Here is a 19,151-nt window from a genome sequence, read left to right on the forward strand (position 1 = left end):
TGCTTTACTCCAGCAGTCAATAGGATGAAAGTCGGAGGAAAAATCTGTCTCTTTCCATCTGCAAACGAGCACTGGGAGGGGGCAGGAGGAAAATGGAAAAACAAAAAAGATGCCTGTAAGCGTTTGTATCAGTTTCTTCTGTGGACAGAGGCAGTCCCTTCGCCCCTCCACACACTGACACATCAATTGCCGAGGAGATGCTGAAGATTTAAAGTCGGCTCTCCAGCCACTTCTCATGAACATTTTTTAACTCCGTCAGGGCATCTGACTCGGCCGGCCTGGGAAGTGAGAGGGGGTTGATGAGCACCGCTCCCTCGAGGGGAAGCTTTCTAATTTCTCATTGTACAGCGCAAGGCAAGCCCCCGGTTCCCACGCACAGCGCTGCTCAGAGCTCACCTTTTCACCCTTCGGCCTCCCTGCCTCCCCCTGCTAAAATCATCATTACAATGGCTGACCTTTCGGGGTGAGCAAGCAGCATATTACAGGGAGGAGGATGGGTGGGAAATGCTGATAAGTGAAGGTGTGGGGAGAGCGCACCATGACAGCACCATGGAAACTGCGGGAGCCGCGCTCGCTGCCGCTGCCGGGCCCAGCACAAACACGCAGGGCATTAACATGCAGGTAGCGTCCCGCTGGCGGGGTGCTCGCCACGGCATCATCCTACCCTGCCCCGCCACCCCGGCACGCCCAAGAGAAGAGGAGGTGGTGGCTGGCCTGTCTTTACAGGTTATTGTACATTGTGAAGGGTATTTTGTACCTACGACCTTATCTCACAAACGCCAGTCAAGGAAGAGACTAGGATTTTTTTTTTTTCCCGTGGCATAAGTAATGAGACGACCGCTGCTCCTGTGTGCAAATACGCTTCCAAGGGGAGGAGAGGAGCCTGTCTCTCCGCTGTGAAGGGAGATTCTGATGAAGCCGTCCTCATCCTGTGTGTGCTCCTAACCCCTACAGCTCAGCGTGAAAAGCAGAGTGTAATCAGGTCTCTTCTTCAGGGCTTTGGCTCTGGGACCCAGGCAGGTTCCTTCCCCCCACAATTAGCACAGGGTGTCCTGGGGCTTTCTCTCGCCTTCCTCCCGAGCATCAGAGATTGAGCACAGCTGGTGAGAATACGGGGTGGATTTGTGAGATGATTTGAAAAAATCCCCTTATACGCCTGCTCTGCAGAGCTTCTGTGTTGCTTCAAGGTCAATTTTTCCCCCAGATTTAGCAATATGTATGCATACACCACCTCCTGTAACCCAGGGCACATCATCAGGACTCTCCATACTCTTTAGCCATGGATTGCCCTGGCCATCATTTAAAACCATACCAGGGTAATGTTTGTGAGCATGTGAGCAGCCACAGGCGTTAAGTGATACCTTTTACTTTTACTATACAATGAAATAAGCCACTTCCACCACAGATGGGTCAGTTGATCTGAAATCATTACAAATCTGCATATTGGATATACTGTGAAGGACTACTGGTGAATCAGGCCAGCACACAGGAGGACAAGCAGTGTAACATCACAGGTGATCCCATTTTAAATTCCATTTAAATTAAATGATGAATTGAGCTTTTGACACCCCCCCTCCCCCACCCCGGTCTGGGGTCCTTAGCCCAAGAAAGATGCCAACATGTTAGAGTGAGTTCAGAGGAAGGCCAAAAAGATGATCAGAGGAATAGAGCACCTTTCCTTCAAAAACAGGCTGAGAGGGTTGGGGTTGCTCAGCCCGGGGAAGGGAAGGCTCCAGGGAGACCTCATTGCAGCCTTTCAGTACCTTAGGGAGGCTTACAAAAAGGAAGGAGAGGGACTTCTTATCTGGGCAGACAGTGACAGGACAGGGTTTTAAGTGAAAATAAGGCTGGTTTAGATTAGATGTCAGGAAGAAATTATTTTCTTAGATGCTGCTGGAACAGAGCACCCTTCCAGTTCCAGAGGAGCTGGAACAGAGAAACTGTGGATGTCCCATCCCTGAAAGTGGTCAAGGCCAGGTTTAATGGGGTCCTGAGCAACCTGATTTAATGAGTGGCATCCCTGCCATGGCAGAGGGATTGGAAATAGATGACTTTTAAGATCCTTTCCAACCTTATGATTCTGTTCAGTGATTCTATGATTCTATAATTCTCTTTAAGGATTACATATGTCCTGTTGGGGTGTTCATTTTCAATAAAGAAGAGTGTATTTCCACTGCTTTTCATGGGCGTTTAGGGTGCAGATCTGACTGAGATAAAGTACTGCAGTGCTGCACCTTGCAGTGACTTCAACTGACTGCTGAGAAACTGCTGCAGAGAGTCTGAGCCCACCTAGCAAAACACATGGACTGACAGAAGTGTGAAGCCCAAAGTGATTTTCTACCATGTGATAACCTAAAATTGTGGTTTATTGCAGACCAGAGCCATAAAATGCCCATCTCCTGCAAAATTCACAAATTCAGTTGCCTTCCTCACACATTCACACATGGGAATGTAGATTTTAAGATTTGGAGCTTTTCACAGATTATTCTTAAAAAAAAAAAAAAAAAAAACACAAACCTAAGACAAACTGGGAGGTTCCATATTTGCATTTATTTATTTATTTATTATTAATTCTGTATTTGTCAAGCTGGCTGCCATCCCACAAGCTGTATCTATAAGGAAGAAGTTTCTGACTCCTTTGCTCTTTGGAAGTAAAGTAAATTGTCAGTTTTTCTGAAGCTGTACTGTAGCAGATAATGTCAGTGTAGAAAATCCCATCTGAGTCTGAAGAACAGGAAAGTGAAGAAATGAAAGATTGAAAGAGGGGGAATAACTTTAAGACACAGAGATTTATATGGACCTGAAAAAAAATTGTTTTGCCTTCCTGCTGGAATGCACAAATTATATTAATCACAATTTTTACTGGGAAATATCAGTCTTCATTTTCAAGGGGGAACATGTATTTTTTAGAACATGTTGACCAGCTTTAACAATACCCAGAAAGGCCCAAATACTGAGAATTATAGGAACCAGCCAAAGGTTGGTTTCCACCTCTAGGAAAAAAAAGGAGCAGGATGCACTTTCCTATATAGAAAATTAATTTTATGTTCACCCAACATAGATTGTTGAGTCTATAAACTATATTCTATCTCACACATCTGTCTTATAGGAAAGCCCTTAATATAAGAATTTTATTTAAAGGGAATTGCTTTATTTTAATTTTGAAGGTGCACCCAAAAGTGCACAAAGACTTTTGAAAAGGAAGCATGACAGTCAGAAAAAAAAAACAACCAAGGAACACTTTTTGTGTTTGTAACTTTCTTCTAAACTTTGTTCCTTGCCTTATTAAGCACATTAAGTTCAATTTGACCTTCATCCCTCAGTCCACCTGCTTTTGTAAGGCTGTCAATTTGAACAAGGACAAAGACTTTTTTTTTTTTTTTTTAAATTTGATATGGGAATCATCCAGACACTGTTTAGAACTGCAACACACTAATTTTGTAGAATTCCCTAATTAGAGCAGAGCTGTCTTGGAAAGAAAAACTCCTGTCTGGAGGTCTGCCTTGTGCAGCTCCAGGAAGATGTATGAGACATTTCCCACACCCCACTTAATGTCTCTGCTGCTTTCCCTGGGGCAAGGTGAAAGTAGCTGAAATTGATTTTCTGCTGGAGAGCTTTTGCTTTTAGGAATTCTCTTTTGCTTTCTCATGTCTTGTGATTCCTTGGGAAGGTGTATTTTATAATGAGGTACATCTTTTGGAGTCTACTGTGAAATGGACTCTGGGATCATGGAGCCTTTTCTTAACCTGATTTCTTGTCAAAAATACCCAATCCTGAGGATATACTTAGGGTTTATTCCAATGTTTTAAATGAAATATACTACACATGAATTGGTCTAATTATTTTTGGGCCACTACTGTCTTCTCTTCTGAAAACAAGGCTGGACACATTAGCACGTTGCTCAGCAATGAAACTGCAGAGTAAATAAACACATCCAATCCAGTCCTAATCAAGCTAACCTGCTCCTTAGCTATAGCAGGGAATCACAGAATCACAGAATGCATCGGGCTGGAAGGGGCCACAGCCATCAGGTCCAAACTCCCTGCTCCAGCAGGGTCATCCTAGAGCACATGGCACAGGATTGAGTCCAGACAATTCTTGAGTGTCTTCAGTGAGGGAGACTCCACAACCCCTCTGGGGAATCTGTTCCAGTGCTAACCCTGGAGCACAGTAAAGAAGTTCTTCCTCATGTTTAGGTGGAACTTCCCATTCATCAGTTTTTACCCATTCCCTCTTGCCCTACTGAACTTGCTGAGGAGGCATCTGCTCCCTCATTAAAGTCATTGATGAATAAGTTAAACTGAACCTTGTGGGACACCACTAATGACAGGACCCCAGCTTGACCCTGTGATACTAATTATGGCCCTCTGGGATCTGCCTTTGAGCCAGTTCTCAATCCTCCTCACTGTACACTCATCCAATCCACACTTCAGTGAAAGAACTTCAGATATCTTCTTGGACAGGTGGCTCACTCCAGTCATACCAGGCCTTCTTCACTGGGACTTAAATTGATCTAAAATAAGGAATATATCTAGCAATGCTGCAGTGGCACCTTCCCAGAGAAGCATAGGCAATCGAAAGAGAGAAAATTATCCAAACACAGAGTTTGAGTAGATTTAATTAAACTGGGGCCACTGATGGGCCTATTCTTTCACCTGAATTGTCTTTGTTTTGCTTTATATATTTGTTTCTTCATTGTTTTCAGTTATTCTCCTCTTTATGATGCTTAGAAAGAAAGTAATGAACACAGTGGAGCTGTAGCAGACCCCCCCAAATCCATGAAGGCCTCAATATATCTTTTGTTTCAAATAGAAGAAGTGTCTCCAAGCTTGCAGGTCAGAGCACAGTGTTATGGTGATCATTGTTTCCCGTCTCTGCTCAGACCTCCTGTGCAGAAAATTTTTTGAACTGAGCCTGGAACTGAAAACCTTTGGTACACAATATTCCATTAAATAGCTTAGGAGGGGTGCTTGGAGCTATGAGGTCAATTAGAGACAATTGTTCTTTCTTTCTGCCTGTTCTTGCCTTGACAACACCTATTTCTTTTGGCATGAGTATGCATCAGAAACTTTTTACTATGGTGTTATTTGGAACTGCCTGGAAGCTAAAAATCAACATGATTTTCCAACATCTCCTCACACCAAAGTGTGTCGGGAATGCAAACCCATCTTTGGAATATGAAAAACAGGAATGAATCCAACCTGATGCTCAAGGTCATTCCTTTCAAACTACATGAATTGACATCATAGACCAAAGACCTGAGTTCAAAATCCATATTACAGCAAATTTCTAGGTTACAGAACATCTCAATTTTGAGAAATAAGCATTTTTAAAATGCTTTCATAACCTGTACCCTTTCTAATCAGAAAACCAAGCACATACCCCAATGAACTTCTATCTCAACCATACTTGACAGTTTACTACAAATCCAAATGCAATTCCCCTGGAAAGAAAATAAATGCCCCCAGATTCAGGAAGATATCTGTCATAAACAAAACTGTTTAAAGTGAAATGTCATGTAAACTGAGGATAAAACCAGTATCTTCAGGCCTGTGCACTTACATAATCAGTTCCCAAAGTGGATTAAAGCTCCCAGAGATCATATTAATAGTTCAGGAAGATTTTATTAATAGTTCAGTGATAGTTTCTCTATGGAGAATTTCCGTGAGTGTGTGATTTCAATGAATTGGCACCATAAGGGAGGGAGGATTTCTACTCTTCAGCTTTTCAGCTTCAGTTCCAAATTCAGCCTTTGAAAGAGTGACAGTGCTTGAAAGTTTTGTTCCCAGATTTTACACCTTTGTCAGATATTGGATAGGCTGTGTCCATTAACAATCTGCTCCTGAGCATGTTTGAATGAATTCCATGTGATGCCCTATGTATGGTCAGAGTGGGCTGTTGAATAGGGCATGCTAGGCAAGAAGGCAAAGTGTCCTTCCATCACTACAACTTCAGCTTATAATTCTAATGCGGCTCCTAAGAGATGGATGTTTAGTTTGGCAGGAGGCAGTGGGAGGCTGGACTAGGGCCATGAGGACACTGGGACTGGGCTGCTCCTGTACCTCTACAAGTGTTCCCTGCGGCTGCAGGAGCTGGGGATGCTCTGCCTCAACTTCTGCAGCACCTCCACTGATCCCAGGCACACTTCCACTCTCCACCCCAATAAGTTGCTTGTCTTTACGTTATCTCTTTTTGCTCCCTTGTGTTTTTGAAGAGATGGGAATGCAAAATTAATGTTGCCAGTGGCAATAATTGCAAATCATTTGCTTCTACCTTGGCATGCCCTCAGAGTACACATAGCTGCAGAGCAGAGGAAAAACAGTAAAAAGGAAGACATTAATGCTAGCAGTGTGGCAATCCTGACCTGCTTGAATACGACCATAAAAAGAACTCTTGCAATTGTGAAGAATTCATTGATTTTGGATGAGCTGTGACTATAACTGTTCACACCAAAATGCTCTCTTTTCTTTGAAGCACATAATAGCAAAGGACTGGAGCAAAATCACAGGAAATTGTGAGTTCTTGGTTTATTTTTACATCTCATACCCACATATGTAGATGAAGATGCTCTGAAGTACTTCTGTCAGAGAACCAGAACTGAAAAATGAACACTGGGATACGTTCTCCTAGACTTTTTTTTTCATTATGTTTGTTATCTCTCCTGCTACACTCAGTAATTTTAAAAATTCAGTCATTTGCAGTGGGTTTCTCCCAGTCATTATTGCACACTAGTGAGGTCCTACATAGCATCTGTTCATGGATATTGGCAGATGGCACCAATAAATCAGGTTATAGAACACAGATTTGCTCAGTAAACTTTGATTTGTCCTGATAGAATCATGCTGTCATGTCATCTGGTCTAACAAAATAAGTTGTAACCTTGGGGCAAAAGGGGAATTTCTTCACTACCTTCTTACAAGAAACCCTTTTCTGAACCAGCTCAGATTAATTTAGGAACAGAAAATTTCCCAGAAGCAGTAACTCTGTTGGATTGACACCATGTCCTGGTGCTACTTTTTTGCTTGGCATGTAGCCGTCTTTTTTACACTAAAGGCAGAGAGCAAGGCTCCCTCCAGAAACAACAATAACAAAAAATAGATTAATAAATTATATTGATAGAGAAGCAGCAGGTTCATTCAAGCAGGTTGAGGAGGTTCACAGGGAACAGAGGAATTCAAAATGTGATTAAGAAGTAAAACTGAGAGCACTGAGGCGCTAATTTGGAAGGCCATGTATGTGTGCAACTAGGGGGCTGCAGTTTGCTCTAGATTAGGTTGTATTAGGTAAGGCCAGATCAGGATGCTTCTGGTGGAGCAAGAAGAGTGACAGTCACCCCACTAAGGAGGGGTAGTTTGGGTCACAGGCAGCTTAGGAAGGGACATGAATTAGCTGGAAGCTATTTTTCAGAGTTAGTTTAGGAAGTTGGTATGATCTTTGCAGCCAGCTCCAGCAAACCAGGCTACATTGTCTCCAGTGTTCTGATTTTTGGTGTAAAGTGTAGCTCAGAAACCTGTTTATATTCAGCTTTCCTAACACAGGGCGACTGCAAGCTGAGTTGCTTCTATTCCTGTATCTCACTGAATGTGAACGTCTGAAATTAGTTGTGGGGGAAGGAAAAAGCAGCAGGAAGATCATCAAAGCTGAAAGCAGTTTTGGGCTTAATTAGAAATGGCAAAACGTGCTGGGCACAGAGCAAACCTGGCCTGGAGACCTGCTGGGTGAGCACAGTTCAGCAGGGATGTGTCACACACCAAGCCTTGGGTCAAGCGTGACCCGTGAGCTTTGGTTGCTCATTCGAAATCATCATGGCAATAAAGTCCCCACGCAAGATTTAGGTTACTGAAAGAAGTGACCTCCCTCCAGTCCTTTCTCCCTGACACCAGGAGATAAAGTGGTGTGTTTTATCTCCACTTGAGCTGTTGGTGGGTGTTTGTGGGTGTGAGTTGCTCTCAGTTTTGGGGATGTGGCAAATAAGTAGGTTTCATTTGTAGGCAGATTTTAATGCAGGGCATTCAGAAGTAAAATGCCCAGCAGAACGAGCCCTTCCACCAAAGAAATTAACAGTCAGCATTAAGACAGTTTTAACGAAGAAGCATCCTAATTCCCTAGCACCTTGAAAAGAAACTACTCAGGAGCACTGGGGTTGAAAGTTTGGCATTCAAAACTCAAGCCAAAAACCGTTCTATTTTTAATATATACTTTTTGAAAAAGAATAGAGAGAATAGGGGTTTTTTTTGAAAGAAATTTTTTAGAGTTAAGCTTTAAAAAAATTAATTAGTACCATTAACCACTGTAGTAAAGAACATCACTGTTTTCTTTAGCTGATCTTATTTGAATCTCTCTCCTAGCTATTTCCATAGACAGGCCTTGCACTGATCCTGAAGGGCAGTAGATCTGCAGGACACTGTGTTTGAAAGCACAGGGAGTGAAGGAATTAGGGCAAAGAAGATGGCACTGAGGCAAATTCAATAGCATTTAAAAGGCTCTTGAAAGGAATGAGTTGAGTGCATGCAAAGTCAGTCATGAAAAGCATAACATACAGCATTTATGCCTTACTTCTTGTCCAGCACTGAGATTTTAAACAAATAGCCCTATACAGAGACTGTCTCTTTAGATATGCATTGTTATGCTGAGATTCTCTACATTGTCTATGTAAAATATTTATTCTATTTTTTTTTCACTCTGCAACTTGCATATATATATATATATATATATATACATGTACATATAAACATGTACACACACACACATATCTGTATATACACTTGCTCCCTACAGAAATAGCTGTGTGTGAGCTAAGGGCAGTGAAGGCCAAAATGCCATGGTGAGGACAAATGCAAGTTAAAGTAAGCCAAAGAAAAGCAATTAAAAAGGTCTTGTGGCACTTGCATTGTTTCTCAGGAGACCTATTGACTTTGCAGAGAAGCTTTTCATCTTTGCCCATGGAAGCACCAAGGTATTAAACAGAATTCCTAAAGTCGCATTACACTTGTGTTGTGATTGAAAGCTGATGATGGAGAAAAGGAGATTTTGTTATTTATAGTGCTAGGCAACCTATTTGGTGTTGAACAGAAGTCTGATCTAGCCTGGCTTGAACAATGTGTGGAATCATCTTAAAAGCAGCATGGAAAGGAGATTATAAACCATCATTGTGATGAGATTATAACCTAGCATGGTCAGAAGAAAATGATCAAACAATTTTTTTATTGGCAATTGTTGACTGACTAAAACAAAGTATTTGATGGAAATTATTCCTTTTCCAGTAAATATCTTTGCATCTAGCAGTAAGTTAAAATAATCCTTTGTATTGACTCCTCTGTACAAGTCCTTGTAGGTATCACAGGCTCTTAGCACTCATTTTCTCAGAGCTATCTGTTAAACAAGAGCTAGATTCCTGTCTCATTACACTACAAAATTTGGATTTTACTCTAATTTGTTTGAGACTGAAACCTCATTTTAAAATTCAAGGTTTCCCTTCACTTAGCTCTTGCACAATCCCTTTTTAAAACAATTTTTTTGGTCCCTGTCAGCTTCGATAAATGTCCCATGGTGAAGATATTTTTTCAATTTTTTATTCTCTTTCAACAGGACTGTGTGAATATATGTGTATGTGTGTGAGAGCAAACCCCATGAGCTACTTTGTTTTAAAGGGAGTCAAAATGCCAAATGCCTGTGCAATGGGGGAGACGCAGCTCTTGGTGGGTGCAATATGAGGCAGCTCACACTGCATCAGATAAACACCTAATAGCAGCATCACCTTTGCCTCATATACAGCCTCTTATTCTTCAGATCAATAGAAGCCTAAGGGAAAAAACCTCCCCACCCTCTTTTGCGTGATTCAGTCTCTGTCCTTGTTCCAGGCTCCAAGTGAGATTGCTTTGCTGTCTTATCCTTTCATGCTGAAGGGAAAATTGTTTTGTGTATTTGTATTTCACAAAGTCCCACATAGTCACCAGACTGATTTAACAGGAGCAGACCAATGTGTCAGGTCTGCAATAAAATATAATCTCTTTGTGTCTGCCCTTTTGTGATCTCTTTCTCTCCATATTTTTTTTTAATAACAGAGTAGTGCCTTGAAAATGAGAAACTAGACCATAATATAATGTTCTTGGAATAAGTTTTGATAATAAAAAAATATGATTGATGTTAAAAATACACACGGAAAGATTTAAAGATACATTGTGGAAAATATATTTTTAGGAAAGCTATTTTTACAATATCAGATTGCAATTCAAGTTTCATGACATTTTCAACAACATGCATTTAAGAAACGAGTCATGAAGACCATTTTCTTAGAGCCTTGTACTATGCAGTACAAAGAACTGGTGTTTTTCACTGATTTTTTCCCCTGTGGTTATAAAAGCAGGCATTGCTAATAGCACCACCAATAGCTAAGAATGAGTGATTGTCTCTGATTGTCTGACTTGTTGCAACTTTGCTGTAGTTACACATTTTGAACCCAAAAATTTCAACAGGGAGCCAGACATATTTTTATGGGAACAGGGTTGGAGGCTGGGGGTTTGGTGACAGTTTCTCCATGGGCTTGGAGAGAAAAATATTGTTTTCTGCACTTCAAAATATTGCTATGATTATTGGAGGGTGGATATTTAAATCACAGAGCTTTTGGAGCATGAACCCAACCTTTCACAAAAGGTTTTCCTGGGACACGTGGCTTTAATGACACAGAGAGAATTTGCAACTCTGTGTATGTGTGTGTCCAAATTCACTCAAGGAAGTGTGGAGGCTGTTTCATAAGCCAACCAGTCACAGTGATACCCTCTCGCCTTAAAAGCTATGACCAGTCAAAATTGTTGAAGTTCATTAGCTCTGTTTTCCCAACAGAGAGAGGGAGGCTGCAGCCCCAACCCACTGGTGGGAGGTAGAGCTCTCTCTGCAGTGGTTCTCCCAGAGATGTCATGAAACACTGGTGTAGTCAGGGCCCCCATGAAGCTGTACTTTGATACTCAGATTTTTCCTTTCCTAAGTGCGTGACTTTGCCATTTCGATGTACTTTTTGTGCTGTGTTCACCACCTAAAGCAATGCTAGGCAGCAGTCAGTGCTGCTCGTTGCATAATCACTCAGAATCAGGACTTTTGTCAGTTTGGCAGCATTAAATGTCACCTAAACTTTGTACTCTTTGCTACACAAAATACATGCTTATACTCTCTGCAACAGCTCTCTGCTTTCCACAACACATCCTCCCTTCAGTTCACACTTTTTATTCCTCACTACCTGGCTTTACTGCCACCTTAACTCTGACTACAAAACAGCTTCAAAAGACAGCAGTAGAAAAATGGTTTCTGATGTCTGTGTAGGTGCAAGAAAAGCAGAACTAGTTAACAGTGCAGTTCCCCAGTCTTTCCAGTATCATTAGCCAAGCATGGATATCAGACTGTGGACATAGTACCAGGTCACTGTTCAGCCCTTTGGCATCCTGTATATTATCATCTGTTCCCACTACAGAGCCTAACAAGAGGAGTCTGAGAGTTACCAGTAAAGTTTACTGCCTGAGTAGTGATTGCATTGCTTTCTCCAAAAGCTTATTCTAAATTATGTTTTCAGGCACCACAGAATCACGTAATCTCATGATTCCTTCACCTTCTGATTCTACGCCTTAAAAATTTGCTCTGATTATTTTTTTCAGAGCCAAGAGCAGGGAAAAAAATTCTCTGAATTTGCTAAGACTGAAGTTCACAGGAAGGTGTGACCCCATTTCTCAGCCATCTCAGATTAATAAGCCATACAAATTTTCATTCTCCTCTTTCTATTCATATTGGGTTAAAGTCACACATTAAGGACTGCTACATGAAATCTTAAATGAATGAGGTTTTTACCACCCATACACTGGAGTATCCCATGTCATATCTCTGGACGTCACTAAATTTGCTAGTTAGGTACAGGACAGTCTGTCTGTACCTTCTTCTTTAAAGGCTTCCCATCAAGAACTCTTCCCATCTAATTGCAGGCAGCCGCACACCCTCCTTATTTAACTCCAAGCACTGGGTACCAGTGCAAATTTGCAAATTACTTGGTGTCATTAAGCTTAATTTTTGCAAGACTTTTAGCACAGTGGCATGTATTATCCCTCTAGCAAACTGCAGAGATTTTGTTTGGAGTGGTAGTGCTTAGTTCTAATTACAAAGTTTTCCCCGCTTTAAGCTATGAATGGGATCTGATCTTCCAAACTTACTTACTTCATGATTCTGTGGTATCTCATCTGTTAAGGTACACGTGCATCTCAAGTTGTCCGGCTGCTCCTGCCCTGTCATGTTCCACACTTACTGTTGACTGATTAGTGGTTACTCAGGGCTTCGGGTTACAGCTTCCATTTAAAACTGAAGCTTTTATCATCTTTATAATATGCCACAGAATTTATTATAGAAATGGGCAGGAAGGTATAGCTTATTTATTATCTGCTTTGCTGCAAAACCCATATTATGAGCATAAATGACAGCAATAAACAAAAGAAAATAACCTGTTCAGACCAGAAGAAAATCTATATCACTAACTCCCTGCATTGAACGGTTGTTCCAAGAATGAAAGATTTCCTTGTTATTAGGAATGTGCCAGGTGAAGAGAAGCTATCAGAAAAGCTGCATTCCCTATTAGCTGCTACAGTGTTGCACGTGTGCAATGCATATTAATCCCACTTATGTCCACCAACTCAATTAAAACCTCCCCATTACTGAAATCTATAACTGGCACAGCAAGGTAACCAAGCTTAGTAAAGAGTGTTCATTTATGCTGTTCACTGGACAGCTCTCCAGTAGTGCTAGGTTATTTCTGGAAGGAAGTAAAATATTTTGGCTGAATATCCAGAAATTTGAAAAACATTTGGAGATTACAACCAAGGCCAATGATTGTCTGCAAGTGTTAGTGAGAAGCTAATAATATTACTAATAATAATAATATAATGCTTTGCAGATGCTTCATCTGGGTGTTTTGGTTTTGTTTTTGCTTTTTTTTTACTTTTGTCAATGACACACTTTTATCATATATATACTGTAATGTGCATATACAGTATATCTTTGCACAAAAGTTGAAGATAAGGTCCACTGACAACACACTTACAATGCAGAGGTTACATTAATTTCCCTATTTCTGTCAGGATCTGTTTGGGCAAATCAGTTTGCCGCTTTTTGTTAACTGGTATCATCAGTTTCAAAATTTTAAGAATAAAAAGTTAACAAACTTTTTTTTCCCCCAAATTGTCTCCTCTAGGTACTATGCTGTTTCAATTTTTTAGTTGCATCTTAGATGCACTGTGTTGTACAGCCTGAGAGATCTCTTAAATAGGTTCTGCTATTTGAACTGATTGAGTTGTGAATGGGTTCAAAGAAATTCTGCTCAGTGTGAAATCCACCACTGCATACAGCAAATTCCTCACTCAAGATGATTATTGAACAATTGATTTTCTCAATAGTAAACAGCAAGATCTCCTAACAGAAAAACAGAGAAGTTAAACGATTTGTCAGAATCAAAGCTCTTTCAGGCCGCAGAAGGTAGTGGAAGTAGTTTGCCCAGTAGTTCAGTCTGTATCCATAAAACAGAAGTGCCAGTTTTAAGGTAGCTCAGTTTCTGACAGAGAAGTTGTGAAGCACCTTGATTGTTGAAATTATTTTGGGAAAAGAAGGTTGATTATGAAAGATTATAAAAGCAATTTAAGCATTACAGTGAAAATAAAGAGAAACATGTAAGTTGTTTGTTTTCAAACAAACAATTCAATATGGTAAAAATAAAAATTTGGCTGGGATTTATAGAAAGGTAAAAAGTTTAAAAAATTTTGGAATTCAGTTTGTGATAAAATCACAGATCTGGGAAAAATTATTCAAGGAAGTGCATACTGAAATACCCAGAATCTACTTAAAACAAAGCATTTGAAGGACCTGCCTGAAAATTGAGAAGGTTACATGCTGCTTTGATGTTGTGGACATGAAAATACACCCACAAATTTTCTGCAAATGAGACAGAGGCAGGAAAGCATAACACCAGCAGTGTGGGAATCCACAGACCCCATGATGGAGAAACACAGGGTGGACAAACGACCCATGCAAGATAATATCTGCAGTTTGTAAAAGGATCACAACATCTCAATGGCATTTAAAAATGTCAGCAGAGATCTGTGGAGGAAAGAACACATTTCTTCATGGCAGCCAAGGAAATCAGCATAGCATCATAGAATCATGGAATATGCTGAGTTGGAAGGGACCCACAAGAGTCATTGAATGCAACTCCTGGTCCTGCACATCACCATCCCCAGGAGTCACACCAGAGAGTGTGACTGAGAGCATTGTCCAAATGCTTCTTGAACTCTGTCAGGCTTGGGGCTGTGACCACTTCCCTGGGGAGCCTGTTCCAGTGCCCAACCACTCTCTGGAAAAAAAAAGCCTTTTCCTTATATCCAACCTTAACCTCCCTGGACACACCTGCAGGCTGTTCCCTTGCATCCTGTAACTGGTTACCACAGGGAAGAGATCAGTGCCTTTCCCTTCTCTTCCCCATCCACCTGAACATTTACAGAACACAACTGATTTTCCATGACATTTAGGTGCACCAGAGACATCAGTATTAGCAAAGACAATTCACTTTTGGTAGGAGTGAAACTCTGGTCATATAAAGGTATAACAAATTTGTGCCAATAAGTGTTTGGACAAGGAATAATATTAAAATTTATGGAAAAGTAAAAATTTCTAATGGTACCAGAAGTAAAAAATGCTTATTATTGCGCTAAATGGATGCCAGTTCTGGATCTCAGAGACTGAATACATGCAATGGACAGACAATTGTTGGCAGCAACTAAAAAGGAACCTGAAGATGTTTCTGGGAAATAAAGGAACTCTCAACAGAGTACAAAATAGAGATGAAAGGGTCAAGATGGTCCACTGCTCATCTACCCAGGAAAGTTTCTCTTGCCATAATTTGGGCTACAATAAGAGAAGCCTATTGCTCTAGGGAGAAAAGTATAATGAAGAAGAACAAGTGAATGCATTGTGCTTACAGATCATGTAGAAAGCAAGCAAAACATTGAAATATTTCATTTGCATACAAATGGCCTGAAAATGGCAGCTATCACAATGTCTCTAATGAGAAACTGAAAAGGCAGTAACACTCTGGGAGGTGACTTTATGAAACTGAGGCATCCATATATGCATGATCATAATCTCTTCCTGAAATTATTTCCTTGGAATGCCATTGGGTTGCTCTTGGAGCCATAAGGCTTTTTCTTGGAAATACAAAATATTTGACAGTGTAAACAGTATTAAGTTACACACAAATTATGGGGGGAAAGTGTAAAAAATCCCATCAGGAGGCCTCAGGTAACTCAGAAATTCTGACATAAACTAAACAAATTAAGATGTAAAGATATATTCCAGCAGAACTCAGGAATGTCTCCCCCAGCAGACTCCTCACATAAGGAGCCGTAAGGAAGTTTGCACCTATCAAGCTGCCTGCAGGAGCAGCTTGAGAGAGCTTCTAAGGCACATACAGGAAGGGTCGGTCACAATCCGGTCTGAATTTAATGTTGTGAAATTACCATGGCACCAGTGATGCACTGGAGGTCACATGAACTCTGAAGACAAGATGCCTGTGCTTGTCAGGCAGCTGTCAGAGTCACTCTGGTCGCACAGGTATCTTGAGAGAGACAGAGCAAAGCAGCAAGTCCAGTATGGTCTGTGGAATGTGATAGAGGTGGGAAGCAGTCATGCCAATGTGCAGTGAACTTGTCCTGGGTGCCAGTGACACTGCTGCACCAGATGGACACAAGCAGAGGTGGAATAGGTTTTCTCATCTGAGACAGCTGAGCTCAAGGACCTGGGACAGCAGGAACTGAAGGACTTGGCTGTGGCAGAAATGACAGCATGGATATTAAAACTGAGATCCAAGGGTGTGTGATGCTACAGCACACCTTAGGAGCTAATTGAATATTGATAGCTGATAGTCTTTGAGATTCTGAATTACATTAGAAATCAGCGATGGTGTGGCTAGAAAGGGGAGTTTGGGGGAAAACAGCAAACTTGCAGGAGGACCTTAAAATAGATACATGGCAATAAATGATTACTGTTTCCTTTCCTACTTCCATCAATCCAGCCATGATCACTTTATAACCTCCTCTGTTGCTGTGCTCACCATTTGGAGTGGAAATGTGAAACAGCATGTTCTTTGCATTTCCTTTAAAGGTGGCAGGAACAGCTTCTTTTCCCTTGCAGGGGATAGGATAAGGTCTCCCACAACTGCTTACAGAAACTACATCAGTAGGAAGCAAAAGTAAGGAAAAGAATACAAGAAGGAGGAGGCAGTAAATGTGTTCTCCCCAATAGCATTTTAACAACAGGATAATTTCTCTGGCTTCAGATCTCCTGATCATAACAGCAAACCATCTGCTTGTGGAAAGAGGACACTTCAAGAAAGGATATTTGGCTTAGTCACCCTGTCACATCACAGCTCTGCAGAGTTTCTTTTATTCTAGTAAAGCGGTTTTCATTTTTAATCCTGTTTCTACACTCTTCAAAGAAACAATTAGACGTTGTTTTAATGGTTCAATCTGACAATTCTTCTAAAAACATAGTGAGACAAATAATCAAGCATCTGACAGAAGTATAAAGCTAGTAACAAAAAAGCACAACTGCAGTTAAAATATTATGGAATCAGGTACCCCAAAAGACAGCTTAAAGCATGCACAGACTCTTTACAATAGGAATATCAGCCATGTTTAACACCAGTGACAGCCAAGGATATGCACAGCACTGGTGTTTACAGGGATGCAGGTCTCAGTTCCCTGTGGCAGACCCAACTCCTCTCCAGGATACAGTCCAAATTATGGCCCTGTGTGGTCTAAGTTCACAGGGCCATCTCCTCCCTGTGTGACTGGATCTGTCGTATGCTCATGGATACTTGCATGTTGCACAGTCCTTAATTTTCTCTCTGACCTTCCCTCTTGTCTCCTCTGGTCTCTTCTCTCTGAGGTGGCAGTGTAATGTGGACAAACTGAAGGCAGAGGTGCAGTTGGTGGGACATTTGTTTCATTTCTCTGCTTTTTGCTGCCTTTTCCTACTCCTCCAAGAAAATCCCTCTCTAGCTGATAAGGAGTATTTGTTTCTACTATTCTCCAAAGCTTGCCATAAGTAATGTTCAGGTATCTTTTCGGTGCCTTTCCCCCAACCTCCCCCCATCTTGTTGTCATTCCTTCACACTTCCTATCATTAATAGTGCTCTTCTGGTTCAGCTAAGTTTGTTGAAACAAAATCCGTGACGATATATTCCAGTCTGCATTCTGTATTTCATTTGATTGACTTCACATGTGTTTTTAGAGCTACAGGTCAAAAGCTTCATTGCCCCCACTGCTTTATAAAGCATTCTTCTAAATAAACAGCACATACCACAGACATGCCTGATCATCCTAGCAAAATACAGAGCTATCCACACCAGCTGGAAGCTGAAGAAAACAGCACCTGCCTGCACATGGCAATTCTGTGTACATCTAGAGACAAAATGAAAAGCCTTGCCTCTGCTCAGACATGGGAAAATTTACTGTGAAGTGAGGTTCCACATGTAAAAACAAGCATTTCTTAAAATGCAGGAGAGGTTACTGTCCCATCACTGCTCATAACCTCTTTGAAGCTGCTGGTTACTATTCTTTGTGGAACCTGGTCCTCTGAGGGTCCCTATCACATTACATATTATCCATTCACCTGAGGATGGCTTAGGTGAACCTGATATTTCTGCCCTGAGACATCAAAGAGTATGATCCATAGCTGTGGAAAACTGCGAGATGAGGGGTGCATACTAATATGTGCCCATCTCTGGGACTCCTCCAAGTGTACTCTCATGAGGTTTGAGTTCTTCAAATCAATCTCTGCAGAACTGTGCTGGGTTAAAAATTAGCTACACCATCATTTTTCACCTCCCCAGTTAAAACATGGTAACATCTAAATTATTTTTGATTTATATCTGTTCAATCATATGTTTATTCTCTAAGTGTTTATAAGAAAATATCTTCTCTTGTGATTGAGTATTTTAGAAGCCAGGTAACTGAATAAAATGTTAATACTTAGCATTTGCTCACTTTACACACAGAAGTATGGACAGTGCTTTCTCTGTTCAGAAGAGGACCTGAATATAACACTTGTTAGTGCATGAAGCAGTGAAATTTGCTGTGCATTTTTTTTCCTGCCTGATGAGTGTCTTGGTTTTATGACAGATTTTAATATCAGTATAAACTGTAGCTCCAAGGTACAGTCCCAGCTGCAATGGCTTTAGGTTACAGATTTGTTTGTCAAAACACCAAAGTTCTGAATTACTCTGGCCTCAAGGTTCTGACTCCAGTGAGCAGAATTAGGAATTTTTCCATCTAGTTCTACTTTCCATCTAATTTTCCATATTAAGTTTTGCTTCAGCTTTACATTTGTTTTGCTTATTTAGTAGTATATAATGCAAGTCAATTATGTTTTGGTGGAACTGGCAACAAAACAGGAGGGAAGATTTGAGCCATGAGTTTTTGCCACGCCGTTCAGCATTGTCTTGCAGCTGCAGACATGCCATTAAACACAGCAAGCAAGCAGGTGGGTTTCAGTGGTGAGCCAGGAGGCTGGAAAGGTGGCAGATTTGACTTTGCATTTTAAACATATTGCAGTGGCTGTGCCTGCAAGAGCTTCACATGTCCTCTTCTAAGCAATCTGATATTTCTTTTCATACTTTGTGGTATCAGACTTTGAGGAAACACCTGCAATATTAAGGCAGTGTATTTTTAAAGGTGCCTTCATTGTCATGGTTTTGGAATGATGAAATAATCTGACATTTAAATGGAAATAACACTGAATGCTGATCATGTGATATCTTGAAGGACTGTGTTCACTGGTAGATGCCCACAGAGGAGAGCTGACAGGTCACATTAATGTGAGACCACCAGTGGGAATATCCATCAAGTGAAATGAAAGGGATCAAACACTGGCTGAAGAGTCTCATGATGGCTTGACACCTTGGACATTTGCATGAGAATCTGCTCACCTTCTGCTTTACTTTTCATTAAATAAAAGTGTACATTGAAAACTCTGTCATGTTTCCCAGAACAGGCCATGTTCTGGGAAATTTCTCAGGCTACCCTCCTCTCTAACATTGCCTTCTAACTTCTTCCCTTGTGCTCCCTCCTTTG

At 41.0% G+C, this 19,151-nt stretch overlaps 1 protein-coding gene across 1 annotated transcript in view; it reads right to left on the reverse strand.

Moving 5' to 3' along the window:
• The window catches only part of CLVS1 (clavesin 1), a 97,421-nt gene that overhangs the window by 17,856 nt on the left and 60,414 nt on the right, over positions 1 to 19,151 (reverse strand). The window lies entirely within an intron of this gene.

The sequence above is a fragment of the Anomalospiza imberbis genome, chromosome 1, assembly GCF_031753505.1.
Source record: "Anomalospiza imberbis isolate Cuckoo-Finch-1a 21T00152 chromosome 1, ASM3175350v1, whole genome shotgun sequence".
Lineage (NCBI taxonomy): Eukaryota > Metazoa > Chordata > Aves > Passeriformes > Viduidae > Anomalospiza > Anomalospiza imberbis.